General features: G+C 36.7%; 1 long non-coding RNA gene across 6 annotated transcripts in view; it reads left to right on the top strand.

Moving 5' to 3' along the window:
- The window catches only part of LOC138989179 (uncharacterized), a 274,790-nt gene that overhangs the window by 27,460 nt on the left and 219,560 nt on the right, over positions 1-27,770 (top strand). For all 6 annotated transcript variants that reach the window (XR_011465405.1, XR_011465404.1, XR_011465401.1 and 3 more), the window contains 3 exons: positions 11,437-11,569; positions 15,286-15,416; positions 21,387-21,499. This is a non-coding gene — a long non-coding RNA (uncharacterized lncRNA). The remainder of the gene's footprint in view (positions 1-11,436; positions 11,570-15,285; positions 15,417-21,386; positions 21,500-27,770) is intronic.

Genomic DNA, 27,770 nt, shown 5'->3' with positions numbered 1-27,770 from the left:
TGGGCAAGTGTAAGATGCAGAGTGACCAGGAGCAAGTCTGTGCAATGTGCGGCCAAGGACTGTGGTTCAAGGTACTGGAAGGCCTGGGGAGCCTCTGTGAAGCTTTAAGCAAATGAGACACGACAGAATTTGCATTTTTGAAAACTTACCCTGATGGTGGTGAACTGCTAAAGGGGACAGAGTGGTGGGACTAGAAGCCAGTTCAAGTACTGCACTAATCCAAGGGAGAGATTGAACTAGAAAATGATGTTCACCATGGAGAAATCCTGCAAATATGGGAAATATTTAGAAAGTAGAATGAATAACATTTTGGGAGAGGTTGTATGTGTGGAGAAAAGAAGAGAGCTTCAAATGAGACACAGGGTTCTGATTTTGACAGTGAAGTGCATAGCTTTATCCATTAAACCGTGTTTGGCTGCACATGGTAGGAAACGTGGGTCAGTGATTTTAAATCAGTGGTTCTTAAAGTGCATTTCTTGAACAAACAGTACTAACATCACCTGGGAGCATGTTCAAGATGTGAATTCTTGAGTCCCACTTATATACCTACTTAATCAAAATCTCTGGAATTGGAATTGAGCAGTATCTATTTCAGAAGTTTTTGCAGGTTACGTTTGAGAACCACTGGTTTGAATCACCAAAACCACTGATTTGAATCACCATTCGAGAGAAGAGCAACCTTAATATTATGTGGCAGCCTGGATGGGAAGGGAGTTCGGGGGAGAATGGATATGTGTGTGTGGCTGAGTCACTGCTGTGCACCTAAAACTCACAACATTATCCATTGGCTATACTCCAATATAAAATAAAAAGTTTAAGAAAAAGAGAGAGAGAGAAGAACATCTGAGGAATGGGGCTCTAGTTCTGCTTCTTTGCATTCTTTTTTTTTAAATTTTTTAATTTGTTTTTACTTTACAATATTGTATTGGTTCTGCCACACATCAACATGAATCTGCCACGGGCGTACGCGTGTTCCCCATCCTGAACCCCCCTCCCACCTCCCTCCCCATACCATCCCTCCAAATCATCCCAGTGCACCAGCCCCAAGCATCCTGTATCGAACCTGGACTGGCGATTCGTTTCTTATATGATATTATACATGTTTCAGTGCCATTCCCCCAAATCGTCCCACCCACTCCCTCTCCCATAGAGTCCAAAAGACTGTTCTATACATCTGTGTCTCTTTTGCTGCCTCGCATACAGGGTTATCGTTACCATCTTTCTAAATTCCATATATATGCATTAGTATACTGTATTGGTGTTTTTCTTTCTGGCTTCCTTCACTCTGTATAATAGGCTTTGCATTCTTTTGATTCTGTCTTCTGTTGTTTCATGTGCTTTGTCCTCAGGCAAATTCTCAGGCAAATTCTGGCTGGAAACACAGGATGCCTAACAGTTTTAGGTAACAATCCATGGCAACAAAGTTAAAAGGGCAACCAAGGGGGGAGTTTCTTCCTGTGTCTTTTATTAAATGAGAACCCTTTTTCCAGAAACAAAGTGCATTTCAGTTCTTGTCTCATTGGCCAGAATTTTATCACATGCTCACGCAAACCTACTTACTGGCGAGGGGAATGATTCTATCATTATTGACTTAAAGTAGTTGTAACCAATCAAGACACACCAGGGCTAGAGCTCAGGGGTCTTGTGGAGGAGGGTGAAAATCTGGAACAGACTTGTGTTTCTGTTGAGAGGAGGGAAAGGGCAAGGATGGACTCGGTGAGGCATCCAGGTGCATTTGCTGGCCAGTGGCAGCCTTCACTGGGATACAGACACCGGGAAGAGAAGCAGAAATGATGGGAATAGAAGTGAGTTCAGTTTTCAGTGGATTACATTTTGGATCTTATCAAACATAGAAATGGAGACATTCGGAAGGCAGTTGATTAGGGAGATGTGAAGCCCTAGAGAAAATTCCTGGCTAAAGATTACTTGGGAATCATGAATTTAAAGCTAGAAATTTTTGCCAAGGGAGATATGAAATCACCCATGAAAAGTATAGTATATACAGTAAAAACAGAAGAGTCTCTAGGAGATCAGAGAAGAAAACAAGCACTGAGCATATGAGGTGGGTCTGAGGAGGAGGCTGAGAAAAATGAAGGCAATTTAGTATCATGGAAGCCAAAGGGAAAAAAAATGTTTAATAAGGCGAGTGTGGTCAGTTTCAAGTTTATCTAACTGGAAATTGCTACAGCAATTTCCAGTTAGATAAAGTCTTTAAAGTGTGAAGTGTTGCAGTGGCATAGTTGAGATAGAATCTATATTTCAGTGAGGTCTAGGGACGGTAAAACAGGCAACCCTCTATTGACACACGACTGGACAATGAGTTTTTGAAAATGAGGAATAAAATAGGAGGCAGTCTCAAAATCATATTTAGACAGGACAAAAACATTGTAAAGCTGAAATGTTTCTTTCAGTTAATTAGGTAAGATTTTAGGGTTTCAAAACTGTTTGAATGAATTGCTCTACTTGAGAGAAACACTGGGGCACTTTTTGCCCAGCAAAGAGCTGGCATGGAATGGAATAAGGAGACCTTATGAGTAAAAGAAGAGAGAAGAGGAGGAAAGAGAAGGTGACATAGAAATGTAAGAACTCCTGGAACATATTATTTAAATATGAAGACAATGTTAAAACACAGAAAACTAATAATGGACAATAAATTGTTCATGTTGTAGACGTGACTGTAATTGCTGTGGGAGGTCAGATAAGTGAGATTAAAAATTAATCCACTCTCATGAGAGACGGAGGAGCCTGGTGGGCTGCAGTCCATGGGGTCGCTAAGAGTCGGACACGACTGAGCAACTTCACTTTCATTTTCACTTTCATGCATTGGAGAAGGAAATGGCAACCCACTCCCGTGTTCTTGCCTGGAGAATCCCAGGGACGGGGGAGCCTGGTGGGCTGCCATCTAGGGGTTGCACAGAGTCGGACACGACTGAAGCGACTTAGCATGAGAGACAAGTCAAACTCTCAGAGGGACATTAGCTATTTAAAGCCAAATGATACAATTTAAAGGGTGATCGCAGTCCTCTTGGTTAATCTAGGTGTTTGGGATGACTTTATAGGTACGATTTAGCTCTGTATACACTTCTAGATTGTCTTCTATAATGATGCACTGTCATTAACCAAGTGTCTTTGTTGTCTGTGCCCCCAGTGGTATCAAATTAAAGCGGCCTCTTAAATACTGATCCAACTGAAAGAGCACTTAGTCCTCGTCATTTTAAGACATATTTTATCATTTAATTTAGAATTCTGTGTCTCCCAGAATAGTTCTATTTATCTCATCTACCTCATCGATTGCTGTGAGGACAAATGTGAAATATATGATTTTTAAAAACCTCATTTCAATCAGGGGAGATTGAATTTAAAAATAAACCTCTAGCTGAAAGAAAATGCAAAATTGCCAATACGATGATTAGCAAACAACTTGTTTTCATGTAGAGCATTTTCAGAGTTGGTTTTTGACTTAGTATAGTATACAGTCAAATTTAGATGCTTCAGTGTTTTTCCATTCTGAACTCATTCTTTGTGTAGTAAAGATTTGGTTTTTCTGTAGTGTCAGCAAATAGGAGTGCAGTCACCAAAATATGTTTCTTCTTGGTTTTTTCTTCTATCATCAATCATCCTTGATGAGAGTTTAAGTACAATGTGAATTTAATGTTCTTATGCATGCAGTTTCTAATAAAAAGCCTTTACTTTCATTTTGTTAACTCTACAAGTAGAATTTACTGTAAATTTATTAACTGCTTCTTATAATTTGTTGTCCTAATTTTAAAAATTCTGACTGATTCCTAAAGATCCTGGAGCTGCCATTGGATAGTGATTTTTCTTAAGTAGTCACCCGAGTAGCTTATATTTAATTGTTCTTCATATTTGCAGAAGATATTCCTGTGTCACTATCTGCAGTCATGTTTCACAGTTTAGGCCCTGATTCACACTAGCATATTTTTACTTATTTTAATTAATTAATTAATTACTTATAGTATGTTTTTCCCTTTGTTAATGTGCAAGATTGGATTGTTGTAAAATAACTGGTGAACTGCCTGTATTATATTAGTTCAGTTTTGATAGGGTTAATTTAATGGTGATGTGCAGTGAAAATGACATTCAAAAATGTATCCCTCCATAAATGCAACAACAGCAACAACAACAGACTGATGAAATAGAATCAATTTTTTTTTTTTAATTTTTTTTAGAACTCTGGAAATTAACTAAAGGCTTGTAGCAAGCTAGGAAGTATTTATTCAAGAAAAATTACCAAATATTGGTAAGGATAGCAACTCCAACCTCCCACTCCTCAACTCAGCAGTGGCCTTGAAGAAGAAGAACTTGCATTCTCAACAGTTGAGAAAGCAGGACAGAGCTGGGCTCTTTCAAAGCTGCATTTCCAAAGAATTGATCTTATTTGATGTGTTAGATGGTTTTCTGACTGGAAAAGCTTGTCTGTATTTGATCTGACTCAAGCTTGCCCAGTGCTAAAACCCTCTCCTTAAGGGGCATTTATGGAAAACATTTACAGGCAAATGTTTCAAAACCATAATGCCTGAGGTGATAGTTAACAGTTGGCACAAACAACAGATTAACCAAAAAAGCCTGAAAAGAAAATGAGGTGTCCACAGGGGCTTTGAAAAGTGTGGATGGATTCCTGGGAATCTAAAAGTTCGTGCACATGTGTAGAGCTGTGTGCATTCTCAGAAGGAACCTGAGAAAGTCCTAAGCTCTCACCTCTGGCTGACCTTGAAGCAGCCAACCAGGAAGTAGAAGCTAAGACAGTTGTTAACTCAGTGTTGGAGGTTATTTTAACGTGCATACAAAGCTCCTCAGTAAAGAATAGTAGATTTATTGGTTCCAGGAATTTAAAAAATTACTCAATCATAACTGATTCCTAAAGTAAATGAACAGAGATTTTAGTAGCCACACATGACAAAGAACAGAGCCTTTACAGAATTAGCTCAGTCATATCAAGCAAACTGGTGAATTCTACCAAACATTTAAAATATTGCTTACACCAATTATTTACATAATCCCCCCTCAAAAAAAAAAAAAAAGAAGAAGAAGAGAGATTCCATCTCATTCTATGAGACCAGTATTACAAAGATACCAAAACCAAAATATCACAGAAAAGCAAATTACAGACCAATGTCCTTTATGAATAAATATACCATCATCTTCAACAAAAACCTACAAATTAATCCAAAACATATAAAAAGTGAACACCATGGCCATGTGACATTTATCCCAAGAACACAAGGTTGTTTCAACATATGAAAATCAGTATAATATACCATATGAAGAGAATAAATAAAAAAATGATCATGATAATAGATAAAAATTCAAGATGAACATTTGACAAAATGCTACACTATTTCAGGATCAAGCGTTCAGCAAACTAGAAATTGAAGGGAACTTCCTCAGTCTTACTAAGGGCATCTACAAAACCCTACAGCTAGTATCATGGTTAAGGTGAAAGATAAAGAACAGGACAAGGATGTCTACTCTCATCCATTCTATCCAACGATGTACTAGATGTATGAACCTAGGCAGCTAGACAGGAAAAAGAAACAAAAAGCCTCCTGATTGGAAAGAAAGAAGTGAAAGTATCTCCATTTGCAGATGACATTATCATAAATATATAAGATAAGGTATATCATATAAAACACTAAGTATACACACACACGCACAAACACACAAAGTATTAGAACAAATAAGAGTTTGGTGAAGCTGAAGCTTACAATAAAAGATGAATATACAAAATTTAATTGTATTTTTGTACACTAGCAATAAAAAAAACCAAATGAAATTAAGAAAATGATTCTATTTCAATTGTATCAGGAAGAATAAAATACTTATAAATAAATTTATCCAAAGAAGTACAGGACTTATACACTGAAAACCACAAATTATTGTTGAAAGTAATTCAAGAAGACCTAATAAATAGAAAGACATCTCATGCTCATGTTGGGAAGACTTACTATTGTTAAACTGGCAGTATTCCTCAGGGTGATCTATCTACATAATCCCTATTAAAATTCCAACTCCCTTTTCTGCAATAATGTACAAGAAAATCCTAAGATTCATATGGAAACGTGCAAGACCTAGAATAGCCCAAACAATCTTGAAAAAAATAGAACAATGTTGGAGGACTCACACTTCCTGATTTCAAAATTTACTACAGAGCTATAGTAAAAAAGACAGTGTGGTATTTGCATAAGGATGGACACATAGATCACGTAGCATTTAACCTGAGAGTCCAGAGGTAAACGCACACATCTGTGGTCATTTGACTTTTCACAAGAAAATTCAACGAGGGAAAGAATAGTGTTTTCAACATATGAAGCTGGTACATCTTCATATTCACATACAGAAGAATGAGATTGGACTGTGGCTCACACTATCTCCAAATATTAACTCAAAATGAATAAAACCTTTAAGAACTAAAGTAATAGAATTCTTAGAAGAAAACATCAGAGTAAATGTTCATGATCTTAGTTTAAGCAATCAATAGTTTTAAAAATGTAATACAAAAAGCATGAACAACACGAAAAATAGATTGGAATTCCTCAACATTAAAAATTTTTGTGCCTCAAAAAATCAAGAAAATGAAAAAATGATTCACAGTATGGAATAAAATACAGGGCTTCTCTGTTGCTCAAATGGTAAAGAATATGCCTGCAATGCAGGAGACCAGGGTTCGATCCCTGGGTTGGGAAGATCCTCTGGAGAAGGGTATGGCAATCCACTCGGTATTCTTGCCTGGAGAATCCCATGGACAGAGGAGCCTGGTGGGCTACAGTCTGTGAAGTCGCAACGAGTTGAACATGACTGAGTGACTAACACACACACATGGAATTAAACATTCACACACCATGTATCTGATAAGAATGTTACATCTAGTATATATAAGAAACTCTTGCAACTCTAGGATAAAAACAAAAATATCCTAATGAAAATATGAGCAAATAATTTGAATAGATATTTCTCTAATGAGGACATGCAGATGGAAGATTAGCATATGAATGATGTTCAACATCATTAGTTATCAGGGGATAGGAACTCAAAATCAAAATGAGATATAATTTCACATCAACTAGGATGGTTATAATAAAAATATAAAAAGGAAAAAAACAAATGTTAAGGATGAAGAAACATAAGAACCCTCATACATTCTTGACCAGAATGAAAAATAGTGCAGACACTGTGGAAAACAGTTTGGAAATTCTTCAAAATGTTGAAAATACAACTGACATATAACCCAGCATTTTCACTTCTAGGTTTATATTCAAGAGAATTGAAAAAATATATATTCATATTAAAAGTTGTGTACAAATGTTTATAGCAGTATCATTTGTAATACTAAAAAATGGAAATGACCTAATGCCCATGATGAATGGATAAGCAAAATACAGCATATCCATATAGGAGAATAGTATTTGGCAATAAAAAGAAATAAAGTACTGATAAAGGCTACCGCATGAATGAACTTAAACACAAGGCTGAGTGAAAGAAGCTAGATGTAAAAGGCCACATATGGTAGGATTCCATTTGTGTAAAATGTCCAAAATATGCAAATCTATAGAGACAGAAAGTAGATTAGGAGTTGCCAGGGACTCAGGGAGAAAAGGACAGTGACTACTAACTGGTACAGGGTTTCTCCTTGGGGTGACATATTATGGTATTTAGTAGTAGCAATGCTTGCACAACTCTAATATTTTAGAATTCACTGAATGGTACACTTCAGTGAATTTTATAGAATAAGAGTTATATTACAAAATCTTTTACTATTTGATATTGAAGGTGCTTGAAGTTAATGTTTATGTCATTATTTTAGAACTGAAATGGTATTTCCAGCATTTTTAATATTCACCTGAAATTTAATTTGCTTCTTGCAATTTTTTGTAACTTAATCTTGGGATTCATTTTATGTGTGTACTTAACTATGAATTTTTAAAAGTTTGATCTGTTATTTTAAAAAACTATAAATCATTTGATGCTAATAACAAAGAACGAAAATAGTTTTACATATTTCAAAAGTTCTGTGTCCAAGCAGTAAGTATAGATTAGAATTTTCTGTCTCAGACTGAAATTTATTAAGCACAGATTATAATATGGCCTTGGTTTTAAGTGTGACATCAGCTTTTATTAATAAAATTGTGTCCAGTTAGCAATTTGATTTGCTTTTGCTGTATAAAAATCTATCTCAAGACCTAATAGTTTAAATTTCAAGCGATTATTGTTTGTCATGCTTGTGCAGGCCAGTCTGTTTTGGTTTTGTTGAGGGGGATCTCATTCATGTACCTGGGACCTTAGCTGAGACAGGTAGCCTAGCAGTCCCTTCATGTGGTCCTCAGCCTCCGGCAGGCTTACCTGGGTTTGTTTACCTGATGGAGAAAGAGTCCAGCAGCAAAAGAGGGTTAGCTCTCTGATGAACACTGATGGTTAGCTTTATGTGTCAACATGATGGGGCCACGGGTGCCCAGATATTTGGTTAAACATTTTTGTAGGTGTGTCTGTGAGGGTATTTGAGATGAGACTGACCTTTGAATTGTTAATCTGAATAAAGAAGATTACCCTCCCCAGTGTGGATGGGCCTCATCCAATTCCTTGGAGGCCTGACTAGAACAAAAGATGGCGTTAAGAGCGAATTTGCTCTCTTTGCCTGACTGGTTTCAAGTCAGGATATCAGTCTTCTGTACTCAGACTGTGACTGGCACCACCAGCCCTTCTGGGTAGTTAGTTTTCATGTGGCAGATCATGAAATGTCTCAGCCTCCATAATCACCTGAGCCAATTCCTTAGAATAAATAAATCTCTCTCTCTTTCCCTCTCTCTCTTTTTTTCTGTTAAGAGATAGAAAGAGTGTAAGAGAAATGTGATGCAGTCAGAGGAATGAAAGATTCTTATATTAGTAGGATTCCCCCAGTTAACAGAACCAACAGGTTTTATATATACAAATAATATATATTTGTATTATATATATTACAAATATTGGGCTTTATATTATATATATTACAAACATTGGGCTTCCCAGGTGATGTTAGCAGTAAAGAACCTGCCTGCTAATGAGGAGATGTAAGACACATGGGTTTCGTCCCCAGCTTGGGAAGATCCCCTGGAGGAGGGCACAGCAATGCACTCCAGCATTCTTGAGAATCTTATGGATAGAGGAGCCTGGCGGGCTACAGTCCTTTGGGTTTCAAAGAGTTGGACATGACTGAAGCGACTTAACACACATATTATAAACATTATCATTATGGTATACATAATGTATTGAATTATATAAACCTATATATTATTGAATAGTATACCTTAATATGATAATGTGTTTTAGTATAATAATATAATATTTTATATAAAATGATAATTTTTAAATTCTTTTTTTTCTTGGGAGCCTTGACCAACACGAGCACCTTTCATTCTGTGGCTTGTACCAAATTTGCTGTTATCCTGTTGGCCACAGCAGGTCTCATATCCAGACCCAGAGTCAACATAGGACAGGACTCTCCATGGTACAGAGAGGGATATTAGGTCAGCCATTTTTGCAAACACTTAACCAAGATGGGCAAAGTCCTCCTTAATCTGTTCTATGTGGTAAAGTCCATAGTTTCCAAATGACTCTCCTACAGATGACAGTGGTCTCTTACGTTGGTTGTTTCCCTGAAAACTAGGAGCAAAATTTGAATTTGTTTTCTCTATTCCTTAAAACATTTTCAGGCATACTTGCCTAAAATATATTAAATAAAGTTAGACTTATAAGGCTTTCTTTCTAGGTAATTAGAAAGATGAGTTTAATTATGAAATATATCTGACAAGGATCTTAGAAAAAGATGGTAAACTTGGATGTTTCTAGCATCTAGGCTGCATATATGTTTCTGATTTACAAATTCTTTTAAGTCCCACAACTGCACAAGTACTACCATATCTGCATTTCATACTATTAACTACCATAATAACAGCAGCAGTGGCAGCAAGGATAATAGTTACCACTAATTGAATGATAAATATGTTTCACGTAAGATTCTAAATATTTTAACTGAATTAACTAACTCAATCCCCATAACAATACTATGGGATTTATCCTGTTCTCATTTTCAAACTGAGAAAAAGGAAGCAGAGAGCAATTATGTCAGAAGAGTGAAGTGGAAAGGACTTAATAGGTATTTTGCTTGAGAATATGATGAAAAACTCTTTTGTTTAACACTTCAATCTGTCCTAGACTATTGGTGTTCTGGTGCAGATTGAAGCAAAACGCCCGGCAGAAGATGCCTCACATTCCTGCCTCATGCCTAGGGCTCTACAGGTGCTCTTGTCTCACTGAGGTCCCTCACACTACAGTTTTCTCTTTGAAATATTTTGCTTTCTGGAAGATGGGCCTGCCTTTCCTTAAAAGCAGAAGACAAAAGTATAATCCCTTTTTGTAAATTTGAGTAAAAAGTTCCTGTTTAAGCTGTGAGGCCAGACTATAACTTCCCAGGCCAAAGCTGGCAGCAAGATGGGACACTGTGTGAGCATGCCAAGGAAGGGTTATTGGCCCGGGAACAATGTCAGCAGTAATAGAATCTTCTATTACCTCTATTACAAATCTTCATCAGTTTGAGGATTTGTCTTATTACTGGACATTTTACCAGATAAACCTACAGTATTTACTATATTTCCTTAAAATTAAAAAAATTTTTGGCTGTGCCACACAGCTTACAAGATCTTAGTTCCCTAACCAAGGACTGAACTAGGGTCCTGGCAGTGAAAGGGTTGAGTCCCGACCACTGGACCACCAAGGAATCCCCAGTATTTACCATATTTCTGAAATGGGAATGTAATGGGGGTGAAATATCTTTATAGTGTGTCCTATTCAACATTGTTTAAATATTTATGTCCTTGTGCTTTCTTATTTTTACCTAGTCTTATTCAAGTCTTTTTTTGGGGAGGGTTTGTGGATAGCTTCAAATTTATAGTGTCATTCAAAAAACTTACAACAAAAATTAGAAATAACCTACCAGAATGTGTTACTTTATTATGTATTAATTTGTAAAACACACTTCAATTTTATTGGAATTAAATTAACATAAAACAATTCCATGCAGAGTTCCTTTCTAAGAGAAAGTACATTTTTTATGAGGCTGTAGCTGAAAATAAATATTTGCAGTGTGTCTTATTATGGATATATTAAGCCTTCCCAGTTTTAATAAAAGTTCTGTTAAGATGACTTTTTTAATAAGTATAGATAATTGCCTACTTTTATTGTGGAGAAAATCATTGAAACACATCGATGGGATTGCAGTTAAAAGCATAAAACCAGAGCACATACTTCCTCCAAATATAAAATATAGCACTGTGTTTTGAAATTTACATGTATTCAGGAGAATTAAAGCGATCAAAAAATTTCAAGTATTTACATGTTGTTGACCTGGCATAACACGTCATATCTAATTTTACTTTTTTCCTAGAGAGAGCACAGAAAGAGAACTCAAGAATCAAAAGAAGTTAAAAAAGACACAACTACTTTAGAGAAACCACTGTGAGACTGTGTTTGTTAAGTTCCACAGGAAATACAAAGAGTTTTGCTTATATCTGTTTTAACAGTAAGTAGAGTAAGAAGGAAGATGTTAGAACAGAAATTCAGGTGGCCCCAGTGGGCCAGATGGACAAGTTTTTTTAAGAAGCAAGGAAAACATTTCAGAGAGAGCATAATGAGCTTGATGGGAAGAGGTAGGAAGAAGGCAAAAGGGAAGATAAAAGGAAAAAGGGGACGAGGACAGAGGGGGAAAAAAGGAGCATGATCCAAAGGTAGAAAGAGAGGAAGGTTAGATTGGGAGACAGGGAAAAGGACACACACACACAAAAAGAATGATGCCTTGATAGAAATATAAATGTAAGGCCCATATCCAGAAAACTCCATTTCAAATTTACGCTGTAGAAAAGCCAATCTCAGAACTACAGTTATAAAGACATGATCACAGATGTATATGACTTTAACAGGTCTCAGTTCAAATGCCATCTCATAAGTGACTTTTTCCTGGAATGTGAAGTCAAATGGGCCTTAGAAAGCATCACTACAAACAAAGCTAGTGGAGGTGATGGAATTCCAGTTGAGTTATTTCAAATCCTGAAAAATGATGCTATGAAAGTGCTGCACTCAATATGCCAGCCAATTTGGAAAACTCAGCAGTGGCCACAGGACTGGAAAAGGTCAGTTTTCATTCCAAACCCAAAGAAGGGCAATGCCAAAGAAAGCTCAAACTACCGCACAATTGCACTCATCTCACACGCTAGTAAAGTAATGCTCAAAATTCTCCAAGCCAGGCTTTAGCAATATGTGAACTGTGAACTTCCAGATGTTCAAGCTGGTTTTAGAAAAGGCAGAGGAACCAGAGATCAAATTGCCAACATCTGCTGGATCATGGAAAAAACAAGACAGTTCCAGAAAAACATCTATTACTGCTTTATTGACTATGCCAAAGCCTTTGACTGTGTGGATCACAATAAACTGTGGAAAATTCTGAAAGAGATGGGCATACCAGACCACCTGACCTGCCTCTTGAGAAACTTATATGCAGGTCAGGAAGCAACAGTTAAAACTGGACATGGAACAACAGACTGGTTCCCAATAGCAAAAGGAGTACGTCAAGGCTGTATATTGTCACCCTCCTTATTTAACTTATATGCAGAGTACATCATGAGAAATGCTAGGCTGGAAGAAGCACAAGCTGGACTCAAGATTGCCAGGAGAAATACCAATAACCTCACAGATATGCAGATGACACCACCCTTATGGCAGAAAGTGAAGAGGAACTAAAAAGCCTCTTGATGAAAGTGAAAGAGGAGAGTGAAAAAGTTGGCTTAAAGCTCAACATTCAGAAAACGAAGATCATGGCATCCGGTCCCATCACTTCATGGGAAATAGATGGGGAAACAGTGGAAACAGTGTCAGATTTAATTTTTCTGGGCTCCATAATCACTGCAGATGGTGACTGCAGCCATGAAATTAAAAGATGCTTACTCCTTGGAAGAAAAATTATGACCAACCTAGATAGCATATTGAAAATCAGAGACATTACTTTGCCAACAAAGGTCCGTCTAGTCAAGCCTATGGTTTTCCAGTGGTCATGTATGGATGTGAGAGCTGGACTGTGAAGAAAGCTGAGTGCTGAAGAATTGATGCTTTTGAACTGTGGTGTTGGAGAAGACTCTTGAGAGTCCCTTGGACTGCAAGGAGATCCAACCAGTCCTTTCTGAAGGAGATCAGCCCTCGGATTTCTTTGGAAGGACTGATGCTAAAGCTGAAACTCCAGTACTTTGGCCACCTCATGCGAAGAGTTGACTCATTGGAAAAGACTCTGATGCTGGGAGGGATTGGGGGTAGGAGGAGAAGGGGACGACAGAGGATGAGATGGCTGGATGGCATCACTGACTCGATGGACGTGAGTCTGAGTGAACTCCGGGAGTTGGTGATGGACAGGGAGGCCTGGCGTGCTGCGAATCATGGGGTCGCAAAGAGTTGGACACGACTGAGCGACTGAACTGAACTGAACTGAAATGACTTTTTCCAGACCACCTAGCTGAAGAAGCACCCCCAGTTAATAATTCTTTATTCTCTTCCTAGCACTTATCTCCTAAATAATCTTGTATATTTACAAATTTATCCTCCATCTTTCTTCTTCTGAATGTAAGAGCTCTACTGAGAACAGGGACATTGCCTTGTTTCCACTGCATCCTTAGTGCCTAGAAATTTCCCGGCATGTAGCAGATAAACATATTTAAACTGTTAACTAAGAGAAAATCTATTATTTACTTTTTTGTGAGCTCAAGACTACATATAAATTTTATATATATAATGTTTGGGTAATTTCTCCTTCTTATAGAGGCCTTCAAAATTCTCTCCTTCTTAAAATATTTCTTCTGAGGCTAAGAACTGCCACTTGCTAAAATTTTGTCACTAAATGGCAAGGTAATGCCCTTGCTTCTGTTCAGTAACAGAGCAGTAGATATGACTCTGTCATAGTTTACTGGATTTCTACTAGTCTACAATTTTATAAAGACACCCATGAGTAGGGAAATGATTCTCTAAAACCAAGTCTTCTCCTGAGCATATTTATAAAAAGTAAAAGTTACAATAACTAGGATTTATATAGGGGAATGGGATATAAATGGGAAAAGTGACAAGGGGTCATTTTTGGGGAAAGACTAAATAAGACCTTATTCATGACTAGATATTAGGAAGTGTTGTTTATTCCTACTACTCCCAGAGCCTGACACCCCTGGCCATTGTCATCATGCTGCCTTCTAGCCAATGAATGAAGCCATCGCTGTTCAGAACCTGACAGTCTGCAGCTTTCTTCCTGTGATAAAGCAAGGACTCTTAAGCTCTATAAAACCACAGGCTGTTTCCTTATAAATTTAGTATACTTGATACAATCTTGAAAAAAAAAAAGCAGAAACCCAATTTGACTTAGTAGCCCTTCACAGTGGGATGAGCCGTTTTCAGTTTGTTTTAGCTTGGGCTTTAAAAATGAGATTCTACTTCTCAATGTCACCTTTATTTTTTATGTTTCCTCTTTTTGGAGAAGCTTGCTCATTTCTATAATCACTTATTCATTCCTAATATCACTTTGCTGAGCAATAGCGTGACAGAAAAAACAGTGTGTCAGATGAATAATAATTTTTAAAGTTTAAAGGGTTTAGACTGAATGACACTGACAATGTTGCAGGTCCTGAACTGTCCAAATGGTTAGTACAAGAATCAAATCTGTGATGGGAAAAGGGTGAAGCATCACTTACCAAAACTGTATCTATTTGTAGGGTGAAAACTAGCAGACATATAGTGTTTTGGCTATTCTATTTAATAATGAAAAAAAAAAAAAGAGTTCGATTAAAACTGCAAAGGCCTACTTTGGTGAACTAAATAAAATTACTCTGGCTGGGAACTAAACAAAATACAACAATTAATCATGTGATTTTGACCTAAAGTTGCAATACATTTTAATGAAAACATTTCTGAGCCTCTGTTTTGAATCCTGCACTCAGTAGGCCAATCTAGAATGACCACAGAAGTGGGCTCTAGTAGAGAAAAGAAGGGTTGTGAGTACCCAGAATAGTCCAGTCTTACACTTTCCTTTAGACAAGTCTTTTAAAAGTCCAATATTCGGCCACCAGATTTGAGTCACTTTTATGGAAGGGTTAATTTTAGGTTAGCTCTGGTCTGGTTGGGAAAGTTAAGTTGTTAAATGGATTGCTTGGTTTGCCCCAGGGCAGACATGTTTCTAAGGTTTGATTCTAACGTAATCTGGCTTACTTTCAGCATTATAGAATGAAGAGGACCAGGGACAAGTCAGATTCCCAGGGCCTCTGAGGAGCAGAACAAGATCGCTTTGGCCAGACACAATCAGGATTGGTTATGGAATTAAGCCAGCTTCCAGAACTGGAGGTGAGGTAAGGTGTAAATAGCTGTGTTGTCTTCTGTATCATGTTGTCTCATGGTTCCATGGGAGTCTACCATGTCCAGTACATATAACCTTGTCTGTACATTTAATTTGAAAGAGACCCCACAGCTTAAAAATGTGTTATCTCAATTTAAGTCCATATGACATTTGATAAAACATACAGTAGCAGTTGTCACAAGTACTACGGCTGAAAGAATTTGTGTATCACAAGATAGCTTAGCTTTCTCTTGTAATTGACTTTCGTGTACATGACTGAGCGACTTCACTCGTACATAAAAGCAACATAACTCAACACTCACACACATAAACAACCATAGACACCAAGCTTTCATTTGCATAAGGTTTTGCAAGACTTGTGAATTACCAAATATATTCAAGAAGTATAGAGCGTATAAATTGGTTCCACTTGCTTTTTCCATTTCACTCAGAAGCCAGATAGGAATTTGGCCAGGCTGGAATTTTGGTGGGGAGGGATTTTCAAGTTAGAGTTTCAATCTGGGTACCAGGCTGGTTCCCTTTACCAGTCAACAGAGGAAGTCTCTTCCTTCCAGTGAATAAGACAGGCACACTGAGCCGATCACCAAATTACGGCATAACTTTATACTTCATCAAGAAAGGAAAAGGGGATACTCACACTAAATAAAATAACGGCTCATATCCTCCAAATGTAGGTTAAAGTTTTTTCAGTGTGGATGTACACGGAGATATGTAGTGTTGAGGGAAGGTCCACTGTACTTGGGAATAAATAAGGTGGTTTGGGGCACTTGAGAGAAGTAAAAATTTTCAGTCTCTCTCCTTTTATCTGCATTTCTACTTGCCCCATCTACTTCAAGGGCCATTGTCTCTAGGTGTTTTAGGACCTTGTGAAGAAACATAAAATTCTAAATTATTCTTATCTTATACTCCTATCAGATTCCTCATGTGCAAGACCTAAGAACACTGATAGGGAGATTATGGGGTGTAACCTTCAGTGTGCAGATGAGAGATAAATGGGATGAATAAAAAACAGCTCCTTCAAAAACTATATAATGGGGGAGCTCAGTTTTCTGTCTGTTTCTTCTCATCTCTCTCTTCATAGTTACCTTCAAGATCCCAAAGTACAGGCTTCACAAAAAGCTTCAGTTCAGAGAGGTACCTTTCTATGCAACAGTAGTGAGGGAGCGAATAACTTTCTGGGAGTATATAGAAAACTACTAGTGATTGTTTTGCATTTCCACATTTTTAACAGAAAATAGTACAACAGAATCCCAGGGATGGGGGAGCCTGGTGGGCTTCCGTCTATGGGGTCGCACAGAGTCGGACACGACTGAAGCGACTTAGCAGCAGCAGCAGCAGCAGCAGCAGCAGAACAACAGAAAGTCTGTTGTAGATGGGGAAGTTTGTTAGATGAGGACTTACTTGAGAAAAAGCTAAATATGTAAATTCTGACTTCAGAAGGCCAAGAACTAAACCCAGGAGACATAAGTGATGTGAAACGTAATTATCATTGGGAAAAATCACCATGTTTGGATTTGTGTTACCAGTTAGTTAATGTAATTTGTGACTGATCTATTACTTTTTAAATAGTCTTTCACTGGATTACAAAGGGCAAATTGTCCTTTGAGCTCTAAATCAAGGAGTGCTGAGTAATGGAGTATTTAGAGTGTTAGGAACTGCAGATTGAATGTAAAAGTCACTGACATCTGTAAGATTTCCTTGTAGACAAATTAAAGTGGGTGATAAAGGTTTTGAATATAACAGATCAACTTCAAGGAGGGTCTAATTTTGAGAAGAGATTCAACTTGAATTGAATTGAGTATAAGAATTAGACCAGGATTAGTTGGAGTGATGATTAAAACATTCAAGTTTATAAGTCCTTGTAGTTGCTAGGTATTTCTTGTACTAATTGTCGACCAAATTAAAAAAAAAGTAATACTTAGTAATGCTGGTTAATGTTTTTGTTTTTAGGTTGAATATAATAATCTGTCTTTAAGTTTTTTCTTTTTAAAAACAGATTTAAAATTTTAAAGCAGTTAAAGACAGTACAGAGTTTCTATATAGCCCATACCAATTTTTCCTTGTTAATAACATCATATATTTGTATGGGATATTTGTTGCAGTTTTGAATCAATATTGATATATTATTTTACCTGTAGCCTATAATTTATTCTAATTTCCTTAGTTTCCACCTAATGTCCTTTTCCTCTTTGGGGATCTCATCCAGGTTACCACACTGTATTTAATCCTCATGAGTCCCGAGGCACCTCTTGTTATGATAGTTTGTCAAAGTTACCGTGTTTTGGGTGACTTTTGACCGTTTTGAGGACTCAACTATTTTGCACAGTGTTCCTCAACTGGGAGTTGTCTGATGTTTTTCTCCATGATTAGACTGGGGTTGTGGGTTTTATGGAGGAAGACCACAGAGGTAAAGGGCCATTTTCATCACATCGTATCAAGAGTACATACTTCAACATGATTTATCATTGTCTCCATTTACCTTGGTCAACTGGGTGAGTTAGTGTTTGTCAGGTTTCTCTACTGTAACATTACTATAAAGTTATCTCCTTTTCTACACTGTACTTTTGGGAAGAAAGTCACTATGAACAGCTCACATCCAGTGTGCGAGAATTTATGCTTCACCTCCTTCAGGGCAGAGTACTGACACTAATTATTTGTAAATTTTCTGTCTAGGAGATTTGTGTGTTCTCCCTTATCTCTCTTTAAATTATTTATCTATATCTGTATGGATTCACTGATTTATTTTTTGTTTTGGATTATAAGCTAATACCACTTTACTTATTTTGTTGATAAAAATTTCCAGCTTGACCATTGGGGACTTTTTCAGTTCTCTGCTTGGTCCCTTTGCATGTTCCATTATTTTTTAAAATAGCATTTCCTTTACTTTCTGGTACTAAAAGATGCTCTAGGATCATCTTGTATATTTTTTGTCTCAGTCCTAGAATCTATCTCCAAGGGGCCTTCTTTATATTATTTTTAGTTAGAAAATGGTATTAGAAAGCAAGATCTGAGTCATAGGTGTTCTTGTTGCTACTGAGGTGTCATTATTTCTACTGACTGAGCAAGGAGTTATATGTGTGTGTAGTAACCCATGTATGTACATATTTCTACAATTATTTCTATATGTAATCATGTACACCTATACCAAACTAAAAATGCATTTATGCTCATGTCTCCAATGCTGATCTATTCCCACATGACTCATTTTGGCCTCCTCTCTTTTCTTATGACCCACTCCAGTGTTCTTGCCTGGAGAATCCCAGGGATGGGGGAGCCTGGTGGGCTGCCGTCTATGGGGTCGCCCAGAGTCGGACACGACTGAAGCGACTTAGCAGTAGCACCAGCCTTTCTTATGTATAATCTCCCACTCGAACACTGAGAAGTCTTGCTCCTAACATCCAGTATCCAATTACTTAATTGTTCAATTCCAGTATATATGTATGGCAGTATCAAAATTACTTACATCCTCATGAGAATCAGCTTTACCAGCACACAGTGTTTATATAATGGTTTATTTTGCCTATTATCTTACAGACTCCCTTCATTTCCAAATTTACTTAGGTCATCTTTTCCCCTTCACCCCCCCTTGCGGTGAGTTTGTTTTCTATATTTGTAATAGTTACATTTATTTCATACATTCATGGTACAATTAGTTTAATCACATTCTACACGCTGCCCAGGGATACTCAGACCTCTGATACAGGTTTTTTTTTTTTTTTCTTTTTTTAATGTGCATACAGTGAGGTTCACTGTTTATGTTATAAAGTTTGATATATTTTGCCAAACGTGTACTATCATATATCTGCCATTATAGTATCGTACAGAATAGGTATATCACCTTAAAACGGTGCTTCGTATGTTTGACCTCAGCTAACATTCTCCCTGCCTCAAAGGCCTGGAAACCATTGACCATTTTACCATTGCTATAGTTTTGACTTCTCCAGACTGTCATATAACTGATGTTTTCTTTCTTTATAAGCATAACTATTAGCTTACATTTATTAAGTATTCACCAGGTGGATGTCCCTATGTGATGTGCTCTTCAGGTAGTATATTTTTTTGGTTCGCAGACCACATGATGGAGGGACAGTTTTCATTCTTTATTACAAATGAGGAAGCACAGAACGGCTAAGTACTAGTCCTAAGTAAATAAGAAAACTTGTCAACTTAAGGCGAGGGCTATTTGACTCTGAAACATGTACCCAACCAATACGTCATGCTTCTAAATTCATACTCAGAATTGAGAAAATAAGAAACAGGATGCCTGCTTCAAAATGCTTCTTCTTCGTTTGGGTAGTTCTGTGCATAAAACAATGGGGCTTCTTTAAAACTTCAAACATGCATTACTTTAATAGAAAATGTGTTTATACTAAAAAGGAAAGAAGGACAGTAGATGGAAGGGAGGAAGAAAGGAAGGAAAGCATATCAAATCCAGCAACGGGATCAGTGACTCTGTTAAATTCTACTAAAAGCCAGACATTTCCCCCTGAGGGCGCATAGGAGTGACTGTTCTCCTGGCTCAGAACATCCCTCAAGCCCCACCAGTCTGGAAAAAGTAAGTTTAGAGGAGCATATTTATTCTTGCCTTTTCCCCTAAAGGGAACTGCAGTGTTCAACATTAATACATTTTATTCACATTCTCCGTTTACTCAAGAATATAACAAATGTTTAACTTTTCAGTTCTGTATATTCCTTGCTAATGTGGTTATTAATCTAGATCCCAACTGTGACTCATGTCATGTTTTTGTCTTCTTCCAAAACCTTGGTAAGAATCTTCCACTGTGCTTCCCATCAGACTCCTTAGACAGATGAATTATTAATTGTTGTTAAAATAAAACACTTTCCTGGTATTTGAGAATGTTTTTATGCGAACCTAACTATGTAGTGATGGGTAAACAATCCATTCTGAGTATTTAGATGTGTCTTAGAATCCAAGAATTTAAAAAAAAATGTAATGATCTTTTAGGAATCAGGTGTCAGTCTTCTGGCAGAAAGGGACACATTCTTTCCAGAAAAAAAGATTCATCTTCTTTTAGCAACACATTAGGAAACACCAGGTATAATATCTATGCAAAATTATTTGCAAATTTTCCCTATGAGGCTATAAAATCACAGGTAGAGGTTTGATCTAGCTATTTTCATTGTGAACTGGCTCTATCAATGTGGAACCCAATGGAAGAAAGTGTTGGGAATTGCTTTACTCATTAAGCAAGAAGTTCAGATTTGTTCTCAGATTTCTTGAAGATACTCATACTATTTTTTTAGGGTTGTAACAAAGTACCACAAACTGGGAGGCTTTGCTTAAACAAGAGAAATTTATTGTCTCACAGTTCTGGAGGGTAAACATTAAGATCAAGGTGTGAGTATGGTCGGTTCCTTCTGAGCGTTCTTGAACAGAATATTCCAGGCCTCTCGCTTAGGATCTGGTGATTTGCTGACAATTTTTGACATTCTTTGCATTGTAGATGCATTACCCTAATCTCTGCCTTTATCTTCACATGGCATTCTTCCTTCATATCATCTTTGCTCTGTGAAATGTCTCTCTCTCCAGGTTTCCTATTGGGAAAAAGACTTCAGTTATTAATATATTGATTTAGAGTCAATCCTAATGACCTTATTTTAACTTGATTACCTCTGTAAAGACCCTACTTCCAAATAAGGTTGCAATCCAGAGGTACTGGAGGTAAAAACTCTACCTTATCTATTTTGTTGTTGTTTAGTAACTAAGTCATGCCTGACACTTTTGTGACCCCATGGACTGTAGCCCGACAGACTCCTCTGTCCAAGCGAGAATACTGAAGTGGGTTGCCATTTCCTTTTCCAATATCTATTTTGGGGTGACACAAGTTCAACCCTTAATAGTGCCACTTAGTTTATTTTGCTATTACAAAACCAAAAGCCTCTACCGTGCTAGAACCATGCTTTTTCTCTAGTCCTTTTCATTCACTTTCCTCTCAAACAGACTTCCTGGATGACTTTTTGCCTCTGGATACATTTACGGAGAGAAAGAGGTTGGATTTACATCATGCAAGAACCTGAGATTATGTGAGGTTAACTAAAAACTCAATTTTCCAGGTAATTTATACTGAATCTATTCCTTGAGCCACAGAAGAAAATATAATCTCTGAAAATGTTAACTATAACATAATGATTAACAGGTGACACTCTGCCTCAACAAAATATTATCAAATCAAATTCAACAGTACTTTAAAAAGATCATATACCAGGGTCAGTGGGACTTATTCCAGGTATGCAAGAAATGATTCAGCTTGCTTAGATCACTCACCATGATACATCCCATTACCAAAATTAAGGCTAAAAATCATATGATCATCTCATTTTTATATACAAAATAAAAGAAAATGTAAGAAGTGGATTTTATGAATATAGGTGATGCTGAAGAACCAAATAAAGGTCATTCAGTTAGTTCATAAGACTGATTATATGGTCAAAACACAGACTTCATGCAGTTGATTTAGAAGATTTAGTTTCGTTCCATGTATATGTCAATAGCCAAGGGTTAGAAGATGAAACGGAGAAGGCAATGGCAACCCACTCCAGTACTCTGCCTGGAAAATTCCATGGATGGAGGAGGCTGGTAGGCTGCAGTTCACAGGTCGCTAAGAGTCAGACATGACTGAGCGACTTCACTTTCCCTTTTCACTTTCATGCATTGGAGAAGGAAATGGCAACCCACTCCAGTTTCTTGCCTGGAGAATCCCAGAGATGGGGGAGCCTGGTGTGCTGCCCTCTATGGGGTCGCACAGAGTCGGACACGACTGAAGTGACTTAGCAGCAGCAGCAGCAGAAGATGAAAACCACATAATCTGTAACCATATGGTTCTCTGTGGGAAAGACATCCATTAAAATACATAGATGGCAGCCCACCAGGTTCCCCTGTCCCTGGGATTCTCCAGGCAAGAATACTGGAGTGGGTTGCCATTTCCTTCTCCAATGCATGAAAGTGAAAAGTGAAAAAAGTGAAGTCGCTCAGTCGTGCCCGACTCTTAAACCCCATGGACTGTGGCCTACCAGGCTCCTCCGTCCATGGGATTTTCCAGGCAAGAATACTGGAGTGGGGTGCCATTGCCTTCTCCGAAAATACTTTGTACTATCTGTAAATCATAAGAAAAAGTTCAGGCCAGAAGGAGAAAGAGATGAGGTGATTTTTAGAAGATAAGAATTATCTAGTTAAATGAGGAATGGACGTCAAGGTAGAAGAAGTATTATCAGGAAAAAGTATTATCAGGAAAGGCACAGAGGTGAGAAATGTAAGGTATGTCCATGGAAATGCCACAGTTCAGTATTATTACTAAAATGTAAAATAAGAAGTAGAGAATAATAGATCCAAAAGGCCAATTAATGGTTGAGTTTGGTAGAAGAAGAGGGATACAGGATTTTATTACACTTGCTAGATTTTGTACTTTATTTAGAACTTTTATATTTATGTTCATGGGAGATAGTGTTCTTTATTTTTCTTTTCTTATACTACTCTTGTTGAGTTTTTTATTTTAATCAAGTTATATTAATACTAACTTCATAAAATAATTCATTTGAATACTTCCCTCTTTTAAAAATTATCTAGAAGACTTTGTAAGATTAGAATTATCTATTCTTCAATTTTGATAGCATTACCTGTAACACCATCCATGCTTTTGATCTGGGAAGTCTTTATATTTCTAATTCAGTTTCTTTGGTGTTTCTCAGTCTATTAAAGTTTCTTCTTGATCAATTTTGTTTGTTCCCCTTATCTATGCTTTCAAATGTATTGACATAAAGTTCATGGTATCTTGTTTCTTTCTTAATCTCTGTTGTAGCTCTAATTGTGTTCCCTTTGTCATTTCAAATGTTGTTTACTTTTGCCTTGCATCTGTTTTCTTGGTCAACCTTGCTAAAGGTTTGTCAATTTTATTTATCTTTTCAAAGAACCAGGTTGGCCATTTGACGTCCCTGTCGTATGTTGCATTACATTTCCCTAGGTTCTCTTTTTCTTTTATTGTTTTCTTCCTTCTTCTTTGTGTTCCCTTTGTTTTCTGTACACTACTCAAGGCTGAATGTTTAGATTATCTATATCAGCCTTTCTTATTTGCTGTCTGGACACTGTCCTTATTTTACATTTATTATGTTGTTCTTTGATCAATGACTCTTTCTCATTTTATATCGTGTGCATCTTTAATTTGTGGACCACTTCATTTTTCTGTTGTAGTTTCATATCTAATATTTTGCACAGTGCCTGACTCATAATAGTGGCTCAATGAATATGTGCTGAATGGGTGAATGTTTAGTATGATTTGTAAATAGCTTCACACTGTACACATTATTAATATATTTATCTGAGCTGAAAATAGTCCAGTAGCTTGGAGTATATGAAAATATCAATGCAACTGTCTAAGAAAACTTATAGACCAATCTTTTTGAGAGATATTTTCATTTATAACCTAAGGGAATAAAAATGTCTTCAGACAAACACTTTCTGAACTGCTGAGTGTTACAAAAACAGGAAAGTCAGTCATCAAAAGTATTTATGAAGCCACTCTGAAGACTATCATTGCCTTTCTTCTTCAGTGAAGTATATGGGTGGGATTTTTCTCAGTAGGATTATGATGCAATTTTCAATTTTACCACAGTAACAAGAAATTTCCTTAATTTCTGTCAAAAGATCATTAGTATTTGGACTCAGATCTAAGTGCAAATGCCAGCAGTGTTCCTAACTATGTCTGTGACTTCAGGCAAGTGACTCTATCTCCCTGAGCTTCAATTCTCTAATGCAGAAAAATGGGATAGTAACTCCTTCTCTTCCCAATTGTTGTAAAAATTAAATGAGCAAATGGATATAAAGTGCTTAGGACGGTGTCTGGCACATGGCAGGTACTAAGTAAATATTATTAAAGTTGTTGCTGTTACTATAAGTGTGAACTTTTCATGGAAAGGATTGTGTCTTATGCTTCTTATACCTCATGTGTGACACATTTCAACCCCTCTGCTGTGCTCGAGCATGATTGCAGACTTGAACTAAAATCCTCATGTTGATGATGATAGATGATAAAGAAAAGGAGCTATGGAAGAAAGGAATTCTGGCTTTGCAACCAGCAGCCATGTGCTTCAAATTCAGGTGAAAAGAATGTAATGGAGAAAGAATATTTCCCAATGTCTCCTACACAGGGAGATGGATTTAACCATTAAAACTGAGGTGTTAGCAAAGATATTCTGGGGAAATAGGGATAAACATGTGCAATAAAAAGGTGATTTTTTTTTCTATTGTTTGGTTAAAAATAGGCACATTCATTGGGAAAACTTATCTAAAATTGCTTTCATACAAACAGCTCTGTGGGACCTTCTTATAATGTCTGTAATGAGAAAACTGGATTGGAATCATGCAATTATGAGTGTATTCATAACAGATAATGTATAACATTACTTGACTTCTGGAATGACACAATGCATGGAATAATTAGCTGTGTTACTGTAGTGCTCTCTTCTGCCTGGGTCATGTGGATTTCTTATATCAGAAGGTCAGTGGCAATGTTATTTCTTTTGAATAATTTTCATTTCTTTAAAAAGATTAGAAAATGACTTTTAAGAATGACATAAATCAAATATAAAAATCTGCATTTACTATAGCTAGTGTAAGACATTTTTTTGCATCAATTACTATTGTAATTTAGGCTGAATAATGCCAGCTATTTTGCTACTCTGCTGAAGTCCTCTTTTTTGAGCCTACAATGAACCTGTAATACTTATGGAAAGAGTTACCATAGCAACCTATATTGATGTCACCAGCTCAGGCTTCTGACTTCATTGCATAATGCAGTAGCAACTGGATTTGCAGCAGAAACACCCTGCTAAAGAACAAGTATCTTGGTTTACAGCAAAGAGGACAAAAGAAAACAGCAAGTTCTAGGGGGTTGAATGCTGGATTGTGAGTTAGAATGTCTGAGTTCTTATTTTAATCCTGCTTCTCACTTGTTGCCTTGTTTTGAGTAATTGTGTTTACATGTGTGCACTGAGGTTTGAAACAAGAAATCTCCTATATATGGGGTAGGCATAGAAGAGAAAGCTCATTATTTAACGTTTTAGCATTTGGTAGACATCTTAATAAAGCTAAAGCAGTCTAAAAATAACCTGGAAAGAAAGGAATTATTAATGCCTTGTAGCTGATACCTAGCTAGCTCACAAAGATAAAGAAGACACTTTGAAATAAAAAAGCATGTAGCTAGGGTTTTCTTTTTTGAAATAGTAATGGATAAAGTCAAGATTGATGCCCTAATCTTAATTTTAATAAGAATGTGAAGAACTCTTACATAAATATATCATATTATTTAGCTATCTATTTAAAGATGTTTTACATAGTCTATGTTCAGAGTAAGAGGTATCTGTATCTATTAGTGAGTATGATGTTTCTCATGTTTATATTGTATACATTAAATCATAGATGTTTCTTAATTTTATCATGCAGATATTTATCCTTATTAGAAAACAACTGAATATGTGAAATAGTTTTGCTGATTTAAAATGAGATTTCAAAAAATCCTAATGATATCTTTTTTACAATGGCCTAATGTTTTCATTGGAGCCTTTAACCTGTTCATTATGTCAACTGGTCTAACTTTCTTTTTTGTACACTATATTTCAGAATTGAGATAAAAATAGTTGGGGATTTGAAAAGGCATTTAAACTAATAAACTTTGTTGCCAGAAACTAAGCTGAAAGCATGGTATAGCTTTTTATTTGCTCTAAGGTGATAAGCTAGAACATTTTGATGGAACTAAGGCCCTTTCCACCCCCTCTATCCATATGCTTCAAAATCATTCCAAAATATCAGAAGAAATTTAACTTGCTAGAAAACTTCATCAACTAAATTTCATGTTAAAAACCAACTATGTTGGTTGTTAAAAACCATGTTAAAAACCAATAATTTTCCCTTGTGGCTCAGATGGTAAAGCGTCTACCTGCAATATGGGAGACCTGGGTTTGATCCCTGGGTTGGAAAGATCCCTTGGAGAAGGAAATGGCAACCCACTCCAGTACTCTTGCCTGGAAAATTCCATGAATGGAGGAGCCGGTAGGCCACAGTCCGTGGGGTCACAAAGAGTTGGACACGACTGAGCAACTTCACTTTCCTTCACTTTTCATATAACTTTTAAGTTATAGTTGAAAATGAAGTGCCAAGTATAATAAAAGTTATGGCCATATTTTCATTAAGCACTTAAATGCACCTGAATTCCATGTCATACTGTAGCATGAGTCATTTGTAGGAGTCTCAAAGTCTTGTAAAATCTTTAAAAAAAACAAGAATTTAGTATACAATGTTTGTACAGAATATATAAGGATAAAAACTAGTTCTTTCTTCATAAGCTATGCCTATCAAACTAGCTAACGTGATACTTCTTTTATTTTAGGAAATAAACTTTTGTGTGTGTGAATTTAGTATAATATGTTTATTGACTTATTAACACAAAAAGAACTTGAATAGACATAGTGAAATTCTGTAAAAAGAAAAAAAAAGGCAGGTTAGTCTCCAAAATTTTTCCCCTCTTTAAGCAAAGAGAACAAGTAGTATTGGTTACCTCCAGAACTGAACTTACTCCTTACCCTAAATTCATCATTTCTTAAGTACAGCCCTATAAAGAGCAGAGAATAAATTTATTATGAAAAAATCACAATGTCAAAGAATTAAAATTATGGAAGGAGCTTTAGTTAGTCTGTTTTTACCAGACTGAGGTCTGCAAGTGAAAGTGAAAGTCACTCAGTCATGTCCCACTCTTTGCGACCCCATGGACTATACAGCCCATGGAATTCTCCAGGCCAGAATACTGGAGTGGGTAGCCTTTCCCTTCTCCAGGGGATGTTCCCAACCCAGGGATCGAACCCAGGTCTCCTGCATTGCAGGTGGATTGTTTACCAACTGAGCTATTAGGAAGCCCAAACTTAGGTCTAATAGATTTAAATAACTTTCCCAAAGTTATTTAGTGGAAGAATTCAAACCTCAAACAACTGTTTGTTCTACCACATCACATTGTCTTAATCCTGCCTCAAGGCTTTAATCCAGAGTCACCTCCTTGGCATATAATCTGATATATAGTCTTTTTTTAATCGATTGAGGTATAATTGATATATAATATTAGTTTCTTATGTACAACGTAATGATTTGATATTTGTGTATATTGCAAAATGCACCCCATGATATGTCTAGTTAGCAACCAAGCCCTTTGTTTCTTTTTTTTAAATGTTTTATTCTTTTTTTCCCTTTAACAAATATCATTAGAGATTACAGACAAATTTTTTAGTCTTTTCAAGGCATCAACTTTTGACTTTGTTTATTACTCTTATCATCTTTTGCTATGTA

The sequence above is a fragment of the Bos mutus genome, chromosome 9 (assembly GCF_027580195.1).
Source record: "Bos mutus isolate GX-2022 chromosome 9, NWIPB_WYAK_1.1, whole genome shotgun sequence".
In the NCBI taxonomy this organism is placed as follows: Eukaryota; Metazoa; Chordata; class Mammalia; order Artiodactyla; family Bovidae; genus Bos; species Bos mutus.
Note: the sequence above shows the minus strand (reverse complement) of the source record. Positions and strands in the feature narration are given on the sequence as shown.